This window comes from Coregonus lavaretus (assembly GCF_964263955.1).
Source record: "Coregonus lavaretus genome assembly, contig: HAP1_SCAFFOLD_893, whole genome shotgun sequence".
NCBI classification, from domain to species: Eukaryota; Metazoa; Chordata; class Actinopteri; order Salmoniformes; family Salmonidae; genus Coregonus; species Coregonus lavaretus.
The window spans coordinates 159,202-179,311 of record NW_028162800.1 but is presented as its reverse complement, the minus strand read 5'-3'; the positions used below and the strand labels follow the sequence as shown (position 1 = coordinate 179,311).

General features: G+C 45.3%; 1 long non-coding RNA gene across 1 annotated transcript; it reads left to right on the top strand.

The window, feature by feature from the left end:
* Positions 1-7,285: 7,285 nt before the first annotated feature.
* On the top strand, positions 7,286-15,235 carry LOC311118830. The gene is made up of 4 exons (XR_014611861.1): positions 7,286-7,363; positions 14,685-14,765; positions 14,924-14,996; positions 15,185-15,235. It is a non-coding gene; the product is annotated as an uncharacterized lncRNA (long non-coding RNA).
* The last annotated feature ends 4,875 nt before the right edge of the window (positions 15,236-20,110 follow it).

Here is a 20,110-nt window from a genome sequence, read left to right as displayed (position 1 = left end):
GACCAAGTTGGACGAGGCTGTTCTAGACACAGATACCCCAACTCAGTCACAGGAGGGTGAAGAAGAGAGTGAGTTGGACGAGGCTGTTGCCATCCCATCTCAGTCGCAGGAGGTTGAAGGAGAGAGTGAGTTGGACGAGGCTGTTGCCATCCCATCTGAGTCGCAGGAGGTTGAAGGAGAGAGTGAGATGGACGAGGCTGTTGCCATCCCATCTCAGTCGCAGGAGGTTGAAGGAGAGAGTGAGTTGGACGAGGCTGTTGCCATCCCATCTCAGTCGCAGGAGGTTGAAGGAGAGAGTGAGTTGGACGAGGCTGTTGCCATCCCATCTCAGTCGCAGGAGGTTGAGGGAGAGAGTGAGTTGGACGAGGCTGTTGCCATCCCATCTCGGTCGCAGGAGGTTGAAGGAGAGAGTGAGTTGGACGAGGCTGTTGCCATCCCATCTCGGTCGCAGGAGGTTGAAGGAGAGAGTGATTTGGACGAGGCTGTTGCCATCCCATCTCAGTCGCAGGAGGTTGAAGGAGAGAGTGAGTTGGACGAGGCTGTTGCCATCCCATCTCAGTCGCAGGAGGTTGAAGGAGAGAGTGAGTTGGACGAGGCTGTTGCCATCCCATCTCAGTCGCAGGAGGTTGAAGGAGAGAGTGAGTTGGACGAGGCTGTTGCCATCCCATCTCAGTCGCAGGAGGTTGAAGGAGAGAGTGATTTGGACGAGGCTGTTGCCATCCCATCTCAGTCACAGGAGGTTGAAGGAGAGAGTGAGTTGGACGAGGCTGTTGCCATCCCATCTCAGTCACAGGAGGTATGATGTATTTTTCTATTACATGGATGACATTTCATTGAGATATTTTGTGTTTTAATGACGCAAAATTGAATTCCAGCCTAACTCTGCTTTCTGTTGTCGCCATCAGGCTGCAGTGGTGACCTTCACTACCGTGACCCACAAGGATGAAACTTCCCAGACCAGTCTCACCCTCAGCAGGGGAAAGAGAAGCTACCCAGACCTACACACCTTTGTGCAGGACATGAAGGACGAGTAAGTTGCTCTTTGGCTTCCCCATGCATCCCCTAGATATGTTCCCTATCTCAATTGCATACTCCTCGTGTCCTCTCTTCTCAAAACCCATTGGATGAGAAAGCCAGAGGTCCCGCCCTTCTGACCTTCTCATCCAATGGGTTTTGAGAAGGAGGTGAGGAGATTGAGAGTCTCCCATAGTCTCGGGCCAATACAAAGGACTCAACGGACCAAATAACCAATCAGGGATGTCTGGGTGTGGCCTAGTTCCATAGAGGTCCATCCTTAACGTAGTCTAAGATAATAGAGGTAATGTCCATCCATAACGTAATCAAAGATAATAGAGGTAATGTCCATCCATAACGTAATCTAAAATAATAGAGGTAATGTCCATCCATAACGTAATCTAAAATAATAGAGGTAATGTCCATCCATAACGTAGTCTAAGATAATAGAGGTAATGTCCATCCATAACGTAATCTAAGATAATAGAGGTAATGTCCATCCATAACGTAATCTAAAATAATAGAGGTAATGTCCATCCATAACGTAATCTAAAATAATAGAGGTAATGTCCATCCATAACGTAATCTAAAATAATAGAGGTCATGTCCATCCATAACGTAGTCTAAGATAATAGAGGTAATGTCATGTAGTTCATTGTGTACTTGCATTTATTTACTTTTCAGCCATTGGAATCTGCTGAGTGAGAATATGCGTGCCGGGGTGAGTTATAGTCACCTCTAAAGTAGTTAATGTTGGTAAAATGGACCAAACATTCATTTGTGGAAATCCTGCAGGACCTTTAATCCTGAACCACTGCTTTAATTGACTAGCTTGAGTAAATGGTTCTACGTTTTATATCAGTGCAGCCCCTTTAACAAACTAACTCTGGATGGTCTTTTAACATTGCAGATGAGCAGACATGAGTTTAGTGCCAAGTGCATGGATATTGTAGCATGGGTGATGGAGTCTACATCCACTGTGGTTGTTCCCGCCCTTGACCTCACCATGCAGATAGAGCTCTCTGATTCGCCAAGCTCTTCTGGATCAGGAAGTAATGAGGCAGGAGAGGTGACCTCTCTTGGCCGCAGCGTCAGATTCAGCTGTAGTGGAGGACCCAGCAGGTGCACCAGCGCCAGAACCGCCTGCAGCACACGCACTCCCACGCCTTTCCCCTCCTCTCACAGGTACCTAGCCCTATCCCCTCCTCTCACAGGTACCTACCCCTCTCCCCTCCTCTCACAGGTACCTAGCCCTATCCATGCCTCTCACAGGTACCTACCCCTCTCCCCTCCTCTCACAGGTACCTAGCCCTATCCATGCCTCTCACAGGTACCTACCCCTATCCCCTCCTCTCACAGGTACCTAGCCCTATCCATGCCTCTCACAGGTACCTAGCCCTATCCCCTCCTCTCACAGGTACCTAGCCCTATCCTCTCCTCTCACAGGTACCTAGCCCTATCCCCTCCTCTCACAGATACCTAGCTCTATCCCCTCCTCTTTTTGCAGGTCTTTCCTGTTATAGGTACAAATATCCATTCCAGATCCACTTAGTGAGAAATACTACTTAGATACTACACAACCACTCTAAAAAGTTTACTCTAAATGTTAATGTTTGGACTGAGTGTGGTTTGAGATGGTTCACAATGCTTCCTTTGAATAACAATAACAAGGTTGAGTTTGTGTCCCAAATTCTTGGATCATATTTTTTTATTTTGTTACCATGTATTATTAATTTCTATTGTGCATTCTGCAGGTGTTTGACCTCTTTGCTGAGTGAGGACAATGAGCGATATGTCTCCTCACCTGAGGGTGGCGATAGAGAGATGAGACACAGACCACACTCAGCACCACTGAGATCTGTGTTTGGCATCTCTGAGGACTCTGTCTTCGACATGGTCCAGAGCGGCCAGTCGCAGGGCGACATCGTACCGCCGCCCAAACGGAGTAGACAGGAGAAATACAGACCTAGCAAAATGTCAACGGACGGCAAGTTTATGATGGGTATTGTCGAGTTGGTTATAAACCTTCTCAACTCCAGATGGGCTGAGCTAATGCGAAGTGTCAGTCAGGGAACTCTAGTTCTGCTGACTGGAAGTATCTCAGCAAGTCAACAGTTTGCCCAAGAGATGCTAAGCATGGCGACTTCTAAGATGTATTCCCATGCCATAGAGCATATTGCGCTCGGCCACAAGTCTCCCCTTGAGTTAGAGAGGGAGCTTGAGGCCATCTTGGGTCCTCTGGCTGGACAGGTCATAGTCATCATCATAGATAGCATCATCAAGGCTAAAACCAACGGAGGAAATGAGGGGAGAGCGACCAGCCCCTTGACCTATTTTCTAACTGCCATTTCGGCAGAAATACAAAGCCTAGTGGTTCACAGATCGGCTAGCAGACCATCCACCAGACTGTCCAACAACGACCCACTGCTGAACATTTCCAAGTCGAAGGTCTTAAGATCAGTTCTGCTCAAAATGGCAGAGCTCTTTGGCCAAGGTCCAAGTGAAACCTGTCTAGTTCCACTAGTCCAGAGTCAGTCCAACAACTCCATTTGCGACTGGACTGTGAATGCAGGCACCATTCATCCAAGTACATTTCTGTCCGACAACAGAATGATAGAAGTGTCATCCGATGTTGTGGATCTTGTACTTGAGGTTTTTTGGATAACAGGATTTTTGGATAACAGGAACCCGTCAAGGCCACAGAGTGCCTGCTCCCACAACTCAGCTAGTGGAGCAATAGATATGAGAGCTCTTGCTGGGGACTTGGTCAGACAGGTGTCTGTCAAACTCAGCCCGTTTGTCTCTGAGAGTCAACTCTCCACCATGTCCATGACAGATCTGTCATCATCTTTTTCTGACTCCACCTTGAAGCAGTTGTGTTCTCGCTCTGTTGTTGCTCTGGTAACTGCCTGTCAAGCAATCAAAACAGAGCTCGAGAACCAGAGACCTACCAACCTGGCAGCCAGAGACCTACTATCGTCTCTGGTAGAGACCATTGAGGACATGGATATCTCTGACATCCTCCGGGGCCCGTCGGCCATTTTGGAGGTGGCTGCTGTGATAAAGCACCCAGAGATGTCCACCTCGACAATATACAGATCTCTGCTTCTCGACTCATCTCTCGCCTCCTCTAAGATGGTCACTGAGAGCATTATCTTCAACAACCCATGCCCATCAGAGGAGAATGTGAGTATTCAGAAGGAGCTCCCTGCTGATAAAGTTGACATCCTCCATGGTCAACCAGTGGAGGAGTATATTGTCAAAGCTGAGCAATGCATCACTCAGGTCATTCAGGATGCAGCTGTGACATATACTGCTGCGCTGGATAAAACCGACACTTGTGGGAAACTGTCGGAAATCCTATCTGTCCATGTTTCCTCAGAGAATATTGAGGAGGCATCCTCTGATCTCTTTGGTGGAATTATTTCCGACCTGCTTGAGGTATATGAGGTCAATAAGGCCTCCAAGCGTACGAAATCAGGTCGCAAAATGTTCTGGGTGGAAGTGAGTTCAGGTTCCCAGAAGATTTATACCAAAACCCTGGACAAACTAAGGAAGCTGTTCACCTCCCACCATCTCACTGAGGGAAAAAATACTCCTGTGCAAATCGAGCTTTCTGCAACTGGACTACTTGTAACTGAGGCCACTGTGCAGGAATCTCCTGTAACTGAGGCCACTTTGGCAGTGTCTCCTGTACAGAAGACAGACAGTAAGACCCCTTCTAAGTCCTCAGCCTCAGCCTACCAGCTCACCCTCGACACCTGCACTAAAGGGGTAATCAAACAGGTGATCTCGGTGCTGAGGGTGGACACTTCAAAGGAAAACTGCTCCGCTTCCGTTGGGGAGAGCACGTCAAATTCATCCTTCGACTTCAACCAGAAGTTGGACTCGATAATTTCGAAATTGGAGGACCTCACCATTTCGAGTGATGTGACGTCAGCCGAGATTGCCACACTCACGCGATCTCTTAGTGCAGCCAGCAGAACCTCTAACATTTCTATCCAGAGCTTTCACAGTGCTGAGTTCCGAGCTAAGGCCAAACACATTGTGAATGAGACCATTCTCAGAGCTGCTAGCAAAGCCAGCCATTCTTTGCTACAGAGCATGCCTAGCACCACCTTCTCACACCATGCGGTTTCTACAGCCGAAGATATAGTAAATATTATCATGCAAGACCTTGAAAGTGTATCCCAGTACACTGTGGACGACGCAGACTCCTTCCCACTAGGAGAGAAAAAGCTGGAGTTCCAGCTCAAACCCAGAGTTGTCTTTGACAACTTATTGGATGCTGCTCAAACCATGTACCACAGAGTAAAGGATAGACTGAACATCTTTTTCTCTTTTCCACCAGTGTCAGTCACCACAGCCAAATATGTGCTGGACTCCACCCCTGTGGAGACACTCAGACGTTCTAAGTCCGCTGACACTGCTCTTGTTGAGGACAGGAGCCGCCCTCCGTCTGTGAGAAGTGAGAAGCCTTTGTCAAAAGTCTGTTTGGCTAAAAGGTCTAAAACCCTTCTGTCTTCGAGTGGCTCTTCAACAGACCACCATGTAATTGACACATGCAGTGAGGATGTCACTCTGCCCACCAGGAGTATGTCAGTTGTGAGCAACAACAGTTTGAAGAGAGCCTCTCCTCTCCACGGCAGTGGATTGAGTGAAAGTTGCAAACCTCTTGTGGCTCTAAAAGACGTAACAGTGGCAGTCAGCCAAGAAGGCTTTAGCAAAACTGCAAAGAAGACGCTCAGCTTGATCCTAAATGTGATCAAGTGTAGAGTGGCCAACTCTGAGAGTTCATCTGTTGGGCAGATTGCAAGTGAGGAGTGTCTGATAGCCACTAACATGTTAGACTCTGTACTGGAGAGCCTTGACCAGTTGCCTGACATGAGCGCTGCCGATGAGATCACAAGGACAGAATCCCATACCTCTATCGCAATGGACGAGACAGGTTCACGGTCAATGCTTGTGAGCCAACAAGAAATAAACATATCTGACACCAATATCATAGTGAAAACTATAATGGACACATTGAAGACGGACGACCCAGAGATGACTTCAGCAGAAGAACATCTGGATAGGCTCCTGTCAGTTGAAGCCCTTCAAGGTGCATCTGGCAACCTGATCGCAAAGGTCCATGGTCTCATTCAGGAGATAACCATAAACCGTCAGCTTCAATCCATGGTTGGCCACAGAAGCCTCTCTCAACCAGCGCTGCCTAAACCAGCCCTGAGGAAGCTGTCAAAGGACGATGCCTCAGAGCTCATTTACAACTTTGCCCAGACTTCTGTTAGGAGACTCCTGGGGCAGTGTATGGGAAGGCCTTTGCCACCATCAGCTGAAATGGTTTTGGATCAGGTCATCAAGTTGATGACAGACGTGGTGATGGACAGCCTGACTTATGTGTCCAAGTCTACAATGGAGGATGGTAAGTGAAAGTACCTCTTTTCATCTGCATAGGACTTAATTGTAACATGATGCTCAATACATTGCGTTTTATGATGTGAAATTCACTGGTTGTGTCCAAAATGGCACCTTCTTCCATATTTAGTGCACTACTTTTGACCAGACCCTATGGGTCCTGGTCAAAAGTAGTGCACTATAAAGTGAAGAGAATGCCATTTGGGATGCAGTGACTGACTTCAATGGCTGCGTCCTCTTCTCCCAGTTATTGTACACAGGTCGGTCACACTAGCGTGCTCTTCTCACTCAGACACCAGCAATGCCACAAGTGACATCACTCATGGTGTTGTAGCTGACCTTAATGCTACTGAGGAATTCCCTGCCAGGAGCCTTAGCCCGGCTGATGTAAAGGCTGACGGCATGGCCCGCCTTCCCTCTGCCAGAGGGGAAGAGACTAAGAAGAACAGGAAGTGGCGTTTCCTACCGAAAATGCATAAGTTTCCAAAGATCATGATTAAGGTAGGGTGCTCTGTGTTTTGAGATTACATCTGTAAGGCAGGGCTGAATTTTACCCTACAGATTCACTACACCCCTATTGTCTCTCAGCATTAGAACAAAACTGTTGTCATTGTCTTTAGGAGGTTGAGTGAGGACGCTGTAATGCAATCCTAATACACATGGGAGAGAGTCAATGGCTATGTCCCAAATGGCACCCTATTCCCTATATAGTGCACTACTTTTTACCAGCGCTCTATGGGCCCTTTTCAAAAGTAGTGCCTTACGTAGCGAATAGGGTGCATTTTGGGATGCACACTCTGTATTTTACACAGGCTCAGTTGTCCTGATGTGTTTTGTCAACAGCTGTTCAAGACAAAAGGGGAACCGAAGAGCCACCCTAAACAGGATGCACTGCCTACCAAACGTCTCAGAGAGACTCATATTTCACAGGGTAAGTGATAAGCATCGATAATGTCATATTGATGTATCACCCTATGACAAGCTTGTTAAAACAGTGACAACAGATACAGGCAGACCGACGGACAGACAGGCAGACGGACAGGCAGGCAGACAGACAGACAGGCAGGCAGGCAGGCAGGCAGACGGACAGACAGACAGACAGACAGACAGACAGACAGACAGACAGACAGACAGACAGACAGACAGACAGACAGACAGACAGGCAGACGGACAGGCAGGCAGACGGACAGGCAGGCAGACAGGCAGACAGACAGACAGGCAGACAGACGGACAGGCAGACGGACGGGCAGGCAGACAGACAGGCAGGCAGGCAGACGGACAGGCAGGCAGACGGACAGGCAGGCAGACGGACAGACACAAACACACACATTCATTTTCTGATTATGAAATGTTCTTATGACAGATGCTGAGTGTGAGGTTCCAGAGGTTCCATCCACTTCCCCTCCCAAGGAGGACCTGACAACCACACCGGCCCCTGCTCCCCAGGAGTCCCAGTCCCGTAAACGCCCACTCATAGTCAGGGTGTTACACGCTCTCTCCAGAGCCATCTCCAAACCATTCAGAGGAGCTTCTGGGAAGAAGAATTAGCCAAATGCCTGATTTTATTAATATTATATTTTAATCAGAGCCTTTATTTAATAAAACATTACTGCATTGATTTCTGTCTATAATAGTCTTCATGTATGTGCAAGATAACGGTAAAGTACTTCAAATCACATAGTCAAAAGTATTCATAGTGAAGTACCGTTTATGATTATTGATTGTGGAAATACACATAATACAGAAAAGTTGTTGTCACATACAAAGACAGACATAAAGGAGAACTCCGTAGACCAGTCACATTCTCAAGCCATAACTAAATCCATGAATGGATCTCCTATAAGATGACAGGAGAACATTTGTAACACTTTCTATGAATCCAGGCTCTGTCGCAGCCGGCCGCGACCGGGAGACTCATGGGCGGCGCACAATTGGCCCAGCATCGTCCAGGGTAGGGGAGGGAATGGCCGGCAGGGATGTAGCTCAGTTGATAGAGCATGGCGTTTGCAACGCCAGGGGAGTGGGTTCGTTTCCCACGGGGGGCCAGTAAAAAAAAATATATACATATATATATTTATTCACTAACTGTAAGTCGCTCTGGATAAGAGCGTCTGCTAAATGACGACAAAAAAAAAAAAAAAAAAAAAAAAAAAAGCCTATATCTATAATGCATACACTCAAGTCATTTACATTTACATTTACATTTTAGTCATTTAGCAGACGCTCTTATCCAGAGCGACTTACAGTTAGTGAATACATAGATATATATATATTTTTTTATACTGGCCCCCAGTGGGAATCGAACCCACAACCCTGGCGTTGTGACCACTGCGCCACTCAGGAGTATTTACATTTTACATTTTAGTCATTTAGCAGAAGCTCTTATCCAGAGCGACTTACAGTTAGTGAGTGCATACATTCTTTTATTTGTTTATTTTATTTTTATTCTTTTTTTATATATATATATATTTTTTTTTCATACTGCCCCCCCGTGGGTATCGAACCCACAACCCTGGGGTTCATACTGTCATACACTCATAATGACTTAATTGAGTTAAGTGTTAAGTTAAGTGCAGTTATAAACACATAATGAGGGCTTATTATGTATTTCTTGCAATAAAAAAAGAAAAATGCTACTAGTTTATTAAATATTCATGACTGCTATTGCACGGCTCATGTCCACACTTCTGTACAATAGGGGGCAGTAATGCACCATAACGTTGGATGCCAACTGTCTATAAACCCCACTGAAGAAGAAAAAGCTACTCATGTAATGCATGCTGGAAAGCAGACAAAAACTAATGATTTGCAAGAGATCTAAACACAATTTATAAGCTACTGAACAACAAGTCCAAGAAAGCATTGCTAACCGCGTTTGCACTTTGAACAGATTTCTCGACAATAATAATGGAAGATGTGACTGGGGCTCAGCTCATTGCAGAGGCACTAAAAGCTCAGGTGAAGTGTGTGCAATTTATATAAAACAGTGTTATACTGTGTAACCGTGTTGCTAAGAATATATTAGTCGCTGATCATGTCCTTGGCAGTGAGAATGTAGCACTACGAGTTGTGAAAGTGTGCCATAGGTCATTGCACTGGTATAGCTAACTATTAATATTGTTGTAGAAAAACATTTAGATGTTTATGTGGAATAGCATATGTTAACATAGTGAGTTTTTGTCCTGGGTCCGCCTGGGTCCTGCAGTCGGTGAAAAGCAATTGCACTGCCTGCATCTCAGAACTGCGGCTGCCTTGATCTCATGAGGTTATCGTTGCCCGCGTGTGCATGACGTCAGAGAAAGTCGGGATCAAGTCGGACACAAATCTAACCAGCATGCATTGGGCGGTGATCGCTGGTAATCGATTCTGCGCAGACCTGGCTCATCTCAAATGGGCCTCTTGTCTATGATCTGTCGGCATGGTTATACTGGCCTGTGGCCTTGTTGGAGGCCTTGATGATATCGGAGGGGGGCTCCCATTTGAAGCAGGGCTCCAGATTGGCCATCTTTATGGTCATTATTGAGGACAGGGTGCCATCCAATGCTAGGCTGTTTCTTCTCTTGGTTTTGTTCAGTCCCACAACTGAAAACACCCTCTCAGCATCTGCGTTTGCATGGGGCAACACCAGGACAAGCTTGGCGACGGCAGCAAGCCTCTCGAATTCTTTGGCTCCTGTCACCTATGGAAAATGCACCAAAACACAATGGAAAAACATACCTTGATTTTTTATTGATTAATACTGTGAATATACTGTAGGTTGATCCATTAACAAAGTTCAGATAAAAACATGCATAATTTGAAACATGCATGACACATATATGCATGCAACAATTTTAAGCAACAGATGTAGCCAAGCCACACCTGCCAAAAGAAAAGACAAAAAAGGAAAAAAAAATTACATTATGCTTCCGGGTTGCCATTTCAGCCCAGAAGCTTTCCATTTCAGTTTAGTCCTGCAGGGATATCATTGGCATGGTCTGATAATTTAGAAACTCCTCACCCAGAAGGTCATGCTCCTCTGGCCAATGGTATGGGAGGAGATGGGGAAACCTATTTATGAAAGTAGAGTTACAAGTTGTTACGTTTTAGGTATATAGTCATCAACCAGCAGCAGTTCATACACATCTTTGAGGAGAAGCCACATAAGAATATCTCATGTGCAGTTTAGGAGTGAACACACCTCATCATAAAACACAGGGTATTTTAGCTAAGATGAAAGACAATAATTAGAGAAAAAAAACGAACCTTTCAACAAAGTACAGGACATCTTCGATGTCACTTTCAGCCCTCTGCCGTACATCTACAAATTGTGCGTGCTTGATCAGTGGCTCTTCCAGTGGCAGCTTCTTAAGTGCATAGTCCACAGCACTTGTCAGGAAACACAACACAGCTTCATGGAATGAATCCACCTGCTGTGGTGTGATGTCACCCTCGTCGAGTAATCTGTTAATTTTAGCCCTGGTTGTGAACCCAATACAGCATATCGGTATAATGTACAAGGCTAAATATCACATATCACAGTGTTTGATCATAATAATAGTCAAATACTAACCTGGTAAATGGTTTGCCTTTTCTTCAAAGGCAATTTCACAAGGCTCCTCATGGCACTGCAGAGCTGCTGGAACCATAAACTTGGAACATAGCTTGCGTACGAATTTCACCATCTATAACAGACATTTACAAAAATAGTAGGTGAAACCTGTTTTAGAGGACCCCTGCAGATATCAGCAAGAAACACAGAATGGAAAAAAACTGCAAAATCCAATCCCACCTCATCATGTAACAAAAATATTGATGACTGCTCTCTCTGAAGCAGCAAGTTGAAAGAAGTGAAAGTTGGTACGGTGGCTTGGAAGAACAGCAGGTACACTTCTGTCATGGGGACAGTGAATGTCTGCACAAGTCTCTTGAACCTGGCCTGATTTTCATCTTGAATCAATCAATAAATAACACAAAACAAGAGGTTGTCATTAATACAAGTATGTGACTAACAATCCATGTAGTTGCTGCATAATGAAATTGAAAATTGATGACCATACTAGCAGATTTGTAGTAGCTGGCCAGAGGTTCATACAGCCTCAGGATCCTGGTCACACAACGTTCAAGGCTTAGCCAACGGACCGAGATATGCAGGAGGACCTCCATGTACTCCGCTTCATGGAGCTCACAAAACTCTGTTTTAGACATTAAATCCATATCATATATTTTCTACAGCTCAGCATTTCAGTATTACACTTAATAGTATCAAACATGCATACCTGACAGGTATCCTTTCCGATTTGTGCTACCCTTGAACCAGTAACCGATGTCCACTACCATATCCTCCAAATCAAAACCGGACACCTGCAATGCATAAATCAATCGTAACGCATTCAGTCAATGCATGTAATTAGGATACAAATAAAAAGTTACATGTAAAGATAAATCAGGCCTTAACTCACTTTAAAAAATCTTTAAAAAATCCCACTCCTGCAGCTTTGGCGGTGTTATGTGCCACATGACAAGGACAACCATGAATATAGGTGTTGGAATGCTTCTGGAGCACCCTAGAGGCAATGGAATTACGTGGTCCAATGTTCACAGCTGCATTGTAAACTGAGAGACCAAAGCAGTTCTCCCAAGGGATGCCATGCTCCTCTATGGTGGAGTTAATTTTGGTGAAGATCTCACTTGCTGGCCCACATCTCCTCCCACTTGTTGTGCACATATTTAAGAACTGGTGGACAACTTTGCTGCCCATGAAGACCCGGACAGTAAGCGGGTTCATCTTTTCCACTCCTATAATGACAAGTTAGAATCATACAGATGTTCATGTTATTAGATGTTTAAAAATACACAAAGCACATGTTTTGCAGATGAGAAAAATCTCAAATAGTTTGTGAAATACCAGTGTCATTCGACCCATCCGTAACAAGGGTATACGGGGCTTTTTTCATCTCCTTCACAAGCTCCTGTGTGAAATATGGTGCGAGTGCTTCATTGGTAATGCAGGATGACTTAGTCCTGGCACACCTGTACTCCTGCGCTGTCTTCGAATCTCCGAAACATTATTTTAGGAGAGGCCCCAGGTGGTCCGCAAAGGCTAGGGGGACGTTGTGAACTACCAACCCAGCTGTCATTTTGACCTCAGCCCTTCTTGTCTGTAAGAAATTAAAAATTATTAATCCTCCCAAAAGACCATAGTTTATTTAAAATAGACGCCTGCGATAATAGGGCACAGGTAAAAAACACATTCAGCAACTAAGATCTCAAATTAAGAAAACTGGACTGTACTACACTGAAATACAAACCACAAATTAGTCAAAACTATCAACCATGACTTTACCGTGATCAACTAGAACACAAAACTCTTGATTGAACCTTGACAGAATCATTACACATATCATACCTTAACCTCTTGTGCAGACATACCCCCAACAGATGGAACGGCCATTGCATATTGGGATATTGTGGCTGTGGACAGGAGAGCTCGTTGCTTATCTTGGTGGCCTTTTGCTTTTTATATGGCGCACTACATCTGTCACACCCTGGTGGCAACATGAGTTTTCAATACGGCAGACTGCACACCAGTAGTGCATGTTGAGGCTCCCTCTGGTAATAAATGGCCATGAAGAGGTCCACTCATTTTTGAAAATGGATCTATATGTTGCTGCTCCAGCCAGAGCACGACTCTTCTGGCCCTGCTGTTGGATTGGGGGGGTCTCTTCTTTCTGTCCCTCTGTGTCTTCTTCCATCTGCCCTGTTGGTTGTTCTATTTGTCCTGTCTGTTGCTCCTCTGCATGTGCGTCAATCTGTCCTGTCTGTTGCTCCTCTGCTTGTTTGTCAGTCTGTCCTGTCTCCTGCTCTCTCTGTCCTTTGTGTTGCTCCTCTGTCTGTTGTCCTGTCGTTTCTATCAATCGTTCTGGCTGTTCTGTCAGTGTGTTTGTCTGTCTTTTCTCACTTGGCTGGTTCTTTAAATAAAATAAAAGGTTTCGCTTTTGTCCTGGCAAAGGTCTCTTACGGGACATCTTTGAAACCTTAAACAATTAAAATGGTCATGTTGGTTTAATAACTCTACTCTCAGTTACAAAAACATACCTACTTCTATTGCACACATTTCCTGTATTTATGTTAAATTCTTTGGAATACATCTTACCTGTTCGAAATCAGCTGAGTTTACATTCACCACACTAAATCATGTTCACACGCACAAACAAATAATTTATTTCAAGATTTAAAGTTTAAGAGAGTGAGTATTCAATTGGACGACATTTCATTGTTACATACCTAGTCTCAGCTCAGCTTCTTATCAGACTTCTTCAGGGCGGCAGGTAGCTTAGTGGGTAAGAGCGTTGTGCCAGTAACCGAAAGGTTGCTGGTTCTAATCCCCGAGCCGACTAGGTGAAAAATCTGTCGATGTGCCCTTGAGCAAGGCACTTAACCCTAATTGCTCCTGTAAGTCGCTCTGGATAAGAGCGTCTGCTAAATGACAAAAAAAAAAAAAAGGTAGTGACCTGCTCATCTTATGTTGACTTTCACGGCAATGGTATCTCTTCTTCTGTCGCTAACTTCGGGGTGCAGCACATATGGTTCATTGGCGCTCATCAGCGCCATCTACCGTCGGGGAGTTTGAAAAAAGGAACGAACGAGTCTCTGCCGATTTTTTTTGCTTGAGAAATTGGATGTGTGGTGTGAGTGCGTGTGAAAACAGGCAAAAACGTGTGTCACACGGCGAAAGCGTGAGAGTTGGCAGCTCTGTGTTAACACCCTTGTTGATGCATGCCAATGTGTGTGTCAATGCAAAGAAAATCTAAACTACATTGTAACAATTCATATACAATTCAGAATGAAAATGTATGCACTCACTAACTGTAAGTCGCTCTGGATAAGAGCGTCTGCTAAATGACTAAAAATGTTTTAAAAAATGTAAATATACTGTATCTACATGTATCTCTCTACAGAATGTAGAATATATGTTTGGAATAGTTGGTGTTCCAGTCATTGAAGTAGCTATGGCAGCTCAAGCCTCAGGAATCAAGTATGTGGGAATGCGCAATGAACAAGCCCTAAGCCACCTTTTTATTACTAAACCAGCTCTCCCCAAATCATGTGATATTAACTACCCTTACATAGACTACAGGAGCGTGTAGTGTGTGAGGGTCAGTTTCATAGCTTTTTTGCATTGCTAATTATGTCTGCCTGTCTGTCTGACCCTTTGTGTGTCTGTCTGCCTGTCTTCCTGTCTTTCCCTCTGTCTGTCTGTTCCTCTCCAGTCCAGGTGCATGTCTGGTTGTGTCTGGACCGGGACTCATCCATTCACTTGGTGCAATGGCCAATGCTAACATGAACTGCTGGTATGCTAGAACTCCACAAACAGAAGACCCTACTACTCATGTTCAGTGGCCTTTCAAAAGAAGGGATGCTATCCGCACACTGCAAAAAATGATCTGAGGACTCCAAACTATCTCAGCTTGTCAGTTGATGTCATTGTGTGATACCTCTCTCTCTGTAGGCCTGTGATTGTTATTGGAGGCTCCTCTGATCAAAACCAAGAGACCACTGGGGCGTTTCAAGAGTTTCCACAGGTACCGATTCAACCATGACATTTATGACTATTGAACATTAGGGGATGGTATCCCGGGACACAGATTAAGCCTAGTCATGACCTAAAAAGCAAACTCAATAGAGAATCTCTGTCTGGGAAACTGGCCCTAGCAGTTTAATTGCTGAAAGAGGAAATCATTTGTTATTTGTGGTCCTCTTTCTCTGTCAGGTGGAGGCATGCAGATTGTACAGTAAGTTCTCTGCTAGGTCTAGCAGTCTGGATATGATCTCCTCAGTGGTAGAGAAGGTATACAGTCTACTCTGACTCCCTCTGTGTAGTCCTCTTCATATCATTTGGTATCACCTGCAATTGTCTGTTTTCTGACCTCTAATTTTCCAGCTTAGCAAGGTACCTTAACTGCTTCATAAGAGCACAGCACAGCCTTAATTGATCTGAATGGAAGGGTGTTTGGTCTGTCTAAGGCAGCACGCACTAGCATGTATGGACGTCCAGGTGCTGTATACGTAGACATATCTGGGGACATGGTCAATGCTAAATTGGACAGGAGCAGAGCCAGGTTAGTGGCCATCACTGTCTTTCATCCATTTAAAATGTATACTAATGCGTTACTGTTGAATATGTATACCTCTGAATTCACATCACCGTAGTCATTTTTATTTTATTTTGTTATACCTTTTAACGTCTGAAGTGAACCAGAAATTAAATTACTTAGAAAATATAGCACTATATCAAAATATTCTCATCAGAGAATAGCAATAAGCCTCGATAGACCTTCATGATGTATTTACATATGCAATACAGTTGCTAGGTAACATGTTTAATGTTTGACCTATTATTTATTATTTCCTTTGTCAGAGAGGTGCCCTGTAGTCCACCTCCTCCTGTGAGTATGGCTGACCATATGGCGATCACAGAAGCACTGGCGGTCCTGAAAGGAGCCAAACGGACTTTACTCATCATTGGCAAAGTTAGGCATTGCTTTTTTAATAGCCAGATCATCTGGGGGAAACAGAACTAAAATGTTGCATAATTGCGTCAGATACTTGGTTAAGGTCTGGGGAGATGTTAAGAGAAAGATACTAACGCCACTTGCGAAGTTTCCACCCCCCTAAACGGAAACTCTCTGCAAGTTTCAGGCAAGTTTATGGGCCAAATGTCCCCTCCCCTTCTGAAATTGAAAAGATGCGAGTACCTGCGAAATCGTGATTTGTCCAAATGATTAGTGGTGAAAAATCAGCGTACCGGAACAAAGTTGTCACATCCCAGTCTGTTGACAGACGCTACTTCCAGTTATGTTACGTGCGTCTGTCCAGGAGAGATCAATAGCCAGGTGAGACGCACTGTAACACATATAGCACTGTACCACAGCCGGGGCGGCAAGTAGCTTAGTGGTTAAGAGCGTTGTGCCAGTAACCGAAAGGTCGCTGGTTCTAATCCCCGAGCCGACTAGGTGAAAAATATGTTGATGTGCCCTTGAGTAAGGCACTTAACCCTAATTGCTCATGTAAGTCGCTCTGGATAAGAGCGTCAGCTAAATGACTAAAATGTAAATGTACCACGGTTCAGTCGAAAATAGGGCCACGTTCAGTCGACAAATGTTGTTGACATGATTTCTCATTCTACCTGTCCGAGAGGCACGTTCGTTCTACATGCTATATTTCTATCTGAACGTTGCACAACGTTTTGCTCAGCTGAATGCATCCCAGTTGTGAAGGCCAGTCTGTTGAAATCCGTGTGGCAGTGCCCTCTGTCTGTGTCCCTCTGCAGGTGCAGCCCATGGAAGAGCAGAGGGGGCTCTGAAGGAGCTGGTGGAGGGGTGTGACCTGCCCTTCCTGCCCACCCCCATGGGTAAAGGGGTGCTGCCTGACGATCACCCCAACTGTGTTGCTGCTGCCCGCTCCAGGTCAGCCTCTCCTTCTCTCAGCTGGCATCATATTCATGTACAGACCATTGACTGTATAAGTAGGACCAATAATTTCCCTGACCATTTGAACGGACCACGAAACTCCTGAAATCCCTATCTATAACTAGTCTCTCCTGGCCAGGTCATGTCAATGTAAACTGGTGTCAATCAAACAACTACACTACTCCTATAACTAGCCTCTTTTCATTACATTTTGTTTTGTCCCTGCTCTCCTCCTCCTCTCTTCCTATCCTCCTCCTCCTCTCTTCCTATCCTCCTCCTCCTCTCTTCCTCCTCCTCCTCCTCTTCCTATCCTCCTGGTTCTATGGTCTTGGTGGGGACTGCAGAGCTCTGCTCCAGTCTGATGTTGTGGTCCTACTTGGTGCCAGACTCAACTGGATCCTGCACTTTGGCCTTCCCCCCAGGTTTGACACCCAAGTAAAGGTCATCCAGCTAGGTCAAAGGTCACCAGTAGGGTTTCTTTTTTTTCCTTCTTTTTTTCGGATTTTCTTCTTATTCCGTTCTGATTTCTGGAATCTTCCAACAGGGATTTCTGGGAATTTTGGGAAAGTAACTGTAATTTTGCAACCCTAGTCACAGGTCATTTCATAGTGAACTACATTTCATTGTAACCAGGTATAAAGGTATTTGACTCAGTCTATTGGATTTAGTCTATCAATTATATAGCTTCTCTATAAGTCTTTGTGGTCTCTCCAAATAATGTCATGGCTGTCTTAGTGCTGTACAGTACATCTATATTTAAGCAATAAGGCCCGAGGGGGTGTGGTATATGGCCAATATACCACGTCTAGGGGCTGTTCTTAAGCACGATGCAACGCGGAGTGCCTCGATACAGCCCTTAGCCGTGGTATATTGGCCCTATACCACAAACCCCAGAGGTGCCTTATTGCTATTATAAACTGGTTACCAACGTAATTCGAACAGTCAAAATACATTTCAAATCAAATCAAAACAAATTTTATTGGCCACATGCGCGGAAATACAACAGGTGCAGACATTACAGTGAAATGCTTACTTACAGCCCTTAACCAACAGTGCATTTATTTTTAACAAAAAAGTAAAAATAAAACAACAACAAAAAAAGTGTTGAGAAAAAAAGAGCAGAAGTAAAATAAAAGAAGAGTAGGGAGGCTATATATACAGGGGGGTACCGGTGCAGAGTCAATGTGCGGGGGCACCGGCTAGTTGAGGTAGTTGAAGTAATATAGAGTTAAAGTGACTATGCATAAATAATTAACAGAGTAGCAGCAGCGTAAAAGGATGGGGTGGGGGGGCAGTGCAAATAGTCCGGGTAGCCATGATTAGCTGTTCAGGAGTCTTAAGGCTTGGGGGTAGAAGCTGTTGAGAAGTCTTTTGGACCTAGACTTGGCACTCCGGTACCGCTTGCCGTGCGGTAGCAGAGAGAACAGTCTATGACTAGGGTGGCTGGAGTCTTTGACAATTTTGAGGGCCTTCCTCTGACACCGCCTGGTATAGAGGTCCTGGATGGCAGGAAACTTGGCCCCAGTGATGTACTGGGCCGTACGCACTACCCTCTGTAGTGCCTTGCGGTCGGAGGCCAAGCAGTTGCCATACCAGGCGGTGATGCAACCAGTCAGGATGCTCTCGATGGTGCAGCTGTATAATTTTTTGAGGATCTGAGGACCCATGCCAAATCTTTTCAATCTCCTGAGGGGGAATAGGCTTTGTCGTGCCCTCTTCACGACTGTCTTGGTGTGTTTGGACCATGATAGTTCGTTGGTGATGTGGACACCAAGGAACTTGAAGCTCTCAACCTGTTCCACTACAGCCCCGTCGATGAGAATGGGGGCGTGCTCAGTCCTCTTTTTTTTCCTGTAGTCCACAATCATCTCCTTTGTCTTGGTCACGTTGAGGGAGAGGTTGTTATCCTGGCACCACACGGCCAGGTCTCTGACCTCCTCCCTCAACGTGACCCATGTTATACGGTCAGATATACCACAGCTTTCAGCCAATCAGCATTCAGGGCTCGAGTCACCCGGTTTATAAAAGGGAACGTGTGTGTGTCAGCCTTAGCATTATGTGGTGCTGCCTGGTTATTTCTGTTGTGTTTAGCTTGAGGTTTGGCCACTCCTCCAGCTGCTGTTACATGTGTCACGCACGGCGCTCTTCCTGTCGTGTCGTTGCTGGTATGTTGTAGTAACGTTCCACATACGTTATTTATGTCAAGGTCAATGTCAAGGTTGATCTGTGTGCTGAGGAGATGGGGAACAACGTGCAACCTGCTGCTGCTCTCCTGGGGGACATCAATACTATTGTCAAGCAGGTAACACAACACAGTCCTGGGGGACTGGAGATCCTGGTTTGAATCCAGGCTCTGTCGTAGCCGGCCGCGACCGGGAGACCCATGGGGCGGCGCACAATTGGACCAGCGTCGCCTAGGGTAGTGGAGGGAATGGCCGGCTCAGTTCGTAGAGCATGGTGTTTGCAACGCCAGGGTTGTGGGTTCGATTCCCACGGGGGGTATGACATTTTTTTATAACGTATGCACTAACTGTAAGTCGCTCTGGATAAGAGCGTCTGCTAAATGAGGGCAATGTGGGGCATTCTTATTTTTCCTCCACTGATGATGATATCCAATCTGTTTATTCTTACTTTTGTGAGTCAGTACCCAAGAACAACACAGTCATTTTTCAGAACACAATGAGAATTACTCAGAATGACAGTTTGTTTTACACCACTGTGCTAGTACAGGATAAAGTTGAGCTGAAGGGGATGTTAGATAGTGAGTCCATGGCTACTACTCTGCGCGCAGATATTGTACCTCGGTTGAGGGAGGCAGGAGTGGTAGAGGGGAACTTTCTAGCTCCTTCAGACATCATCCTGGTGGGTTGTGGTGGGAACAAACTAGCCCAGTGGGCATGTGTGACTTAAAAATGCAACTTTATGGCTTCTGTTATGTAGTCCCAGTGCTTATTGTTGATGGGCAGGTTGATGAACTCATTGTGGGAACTAATGTGTTGAAGTCTCTGATTAGACAGTGAGTTTCTATGTGCTCACGCAGGTGCCCGAGAGCTGTGGCTGCACCAAGGGCTAAGCTATTGTGTGTTGTCTCTTCGTGTACAGGTATGTCATTTATTTTGTCAGAATTATGTTGTATATCATTTTACTTGTATTGTATAGTGTGTTGTTAGGCACTGAATGTGTGCATGCAGCACCTGTTCTCTTTTGCCTGACCTTCAACTAGCAAG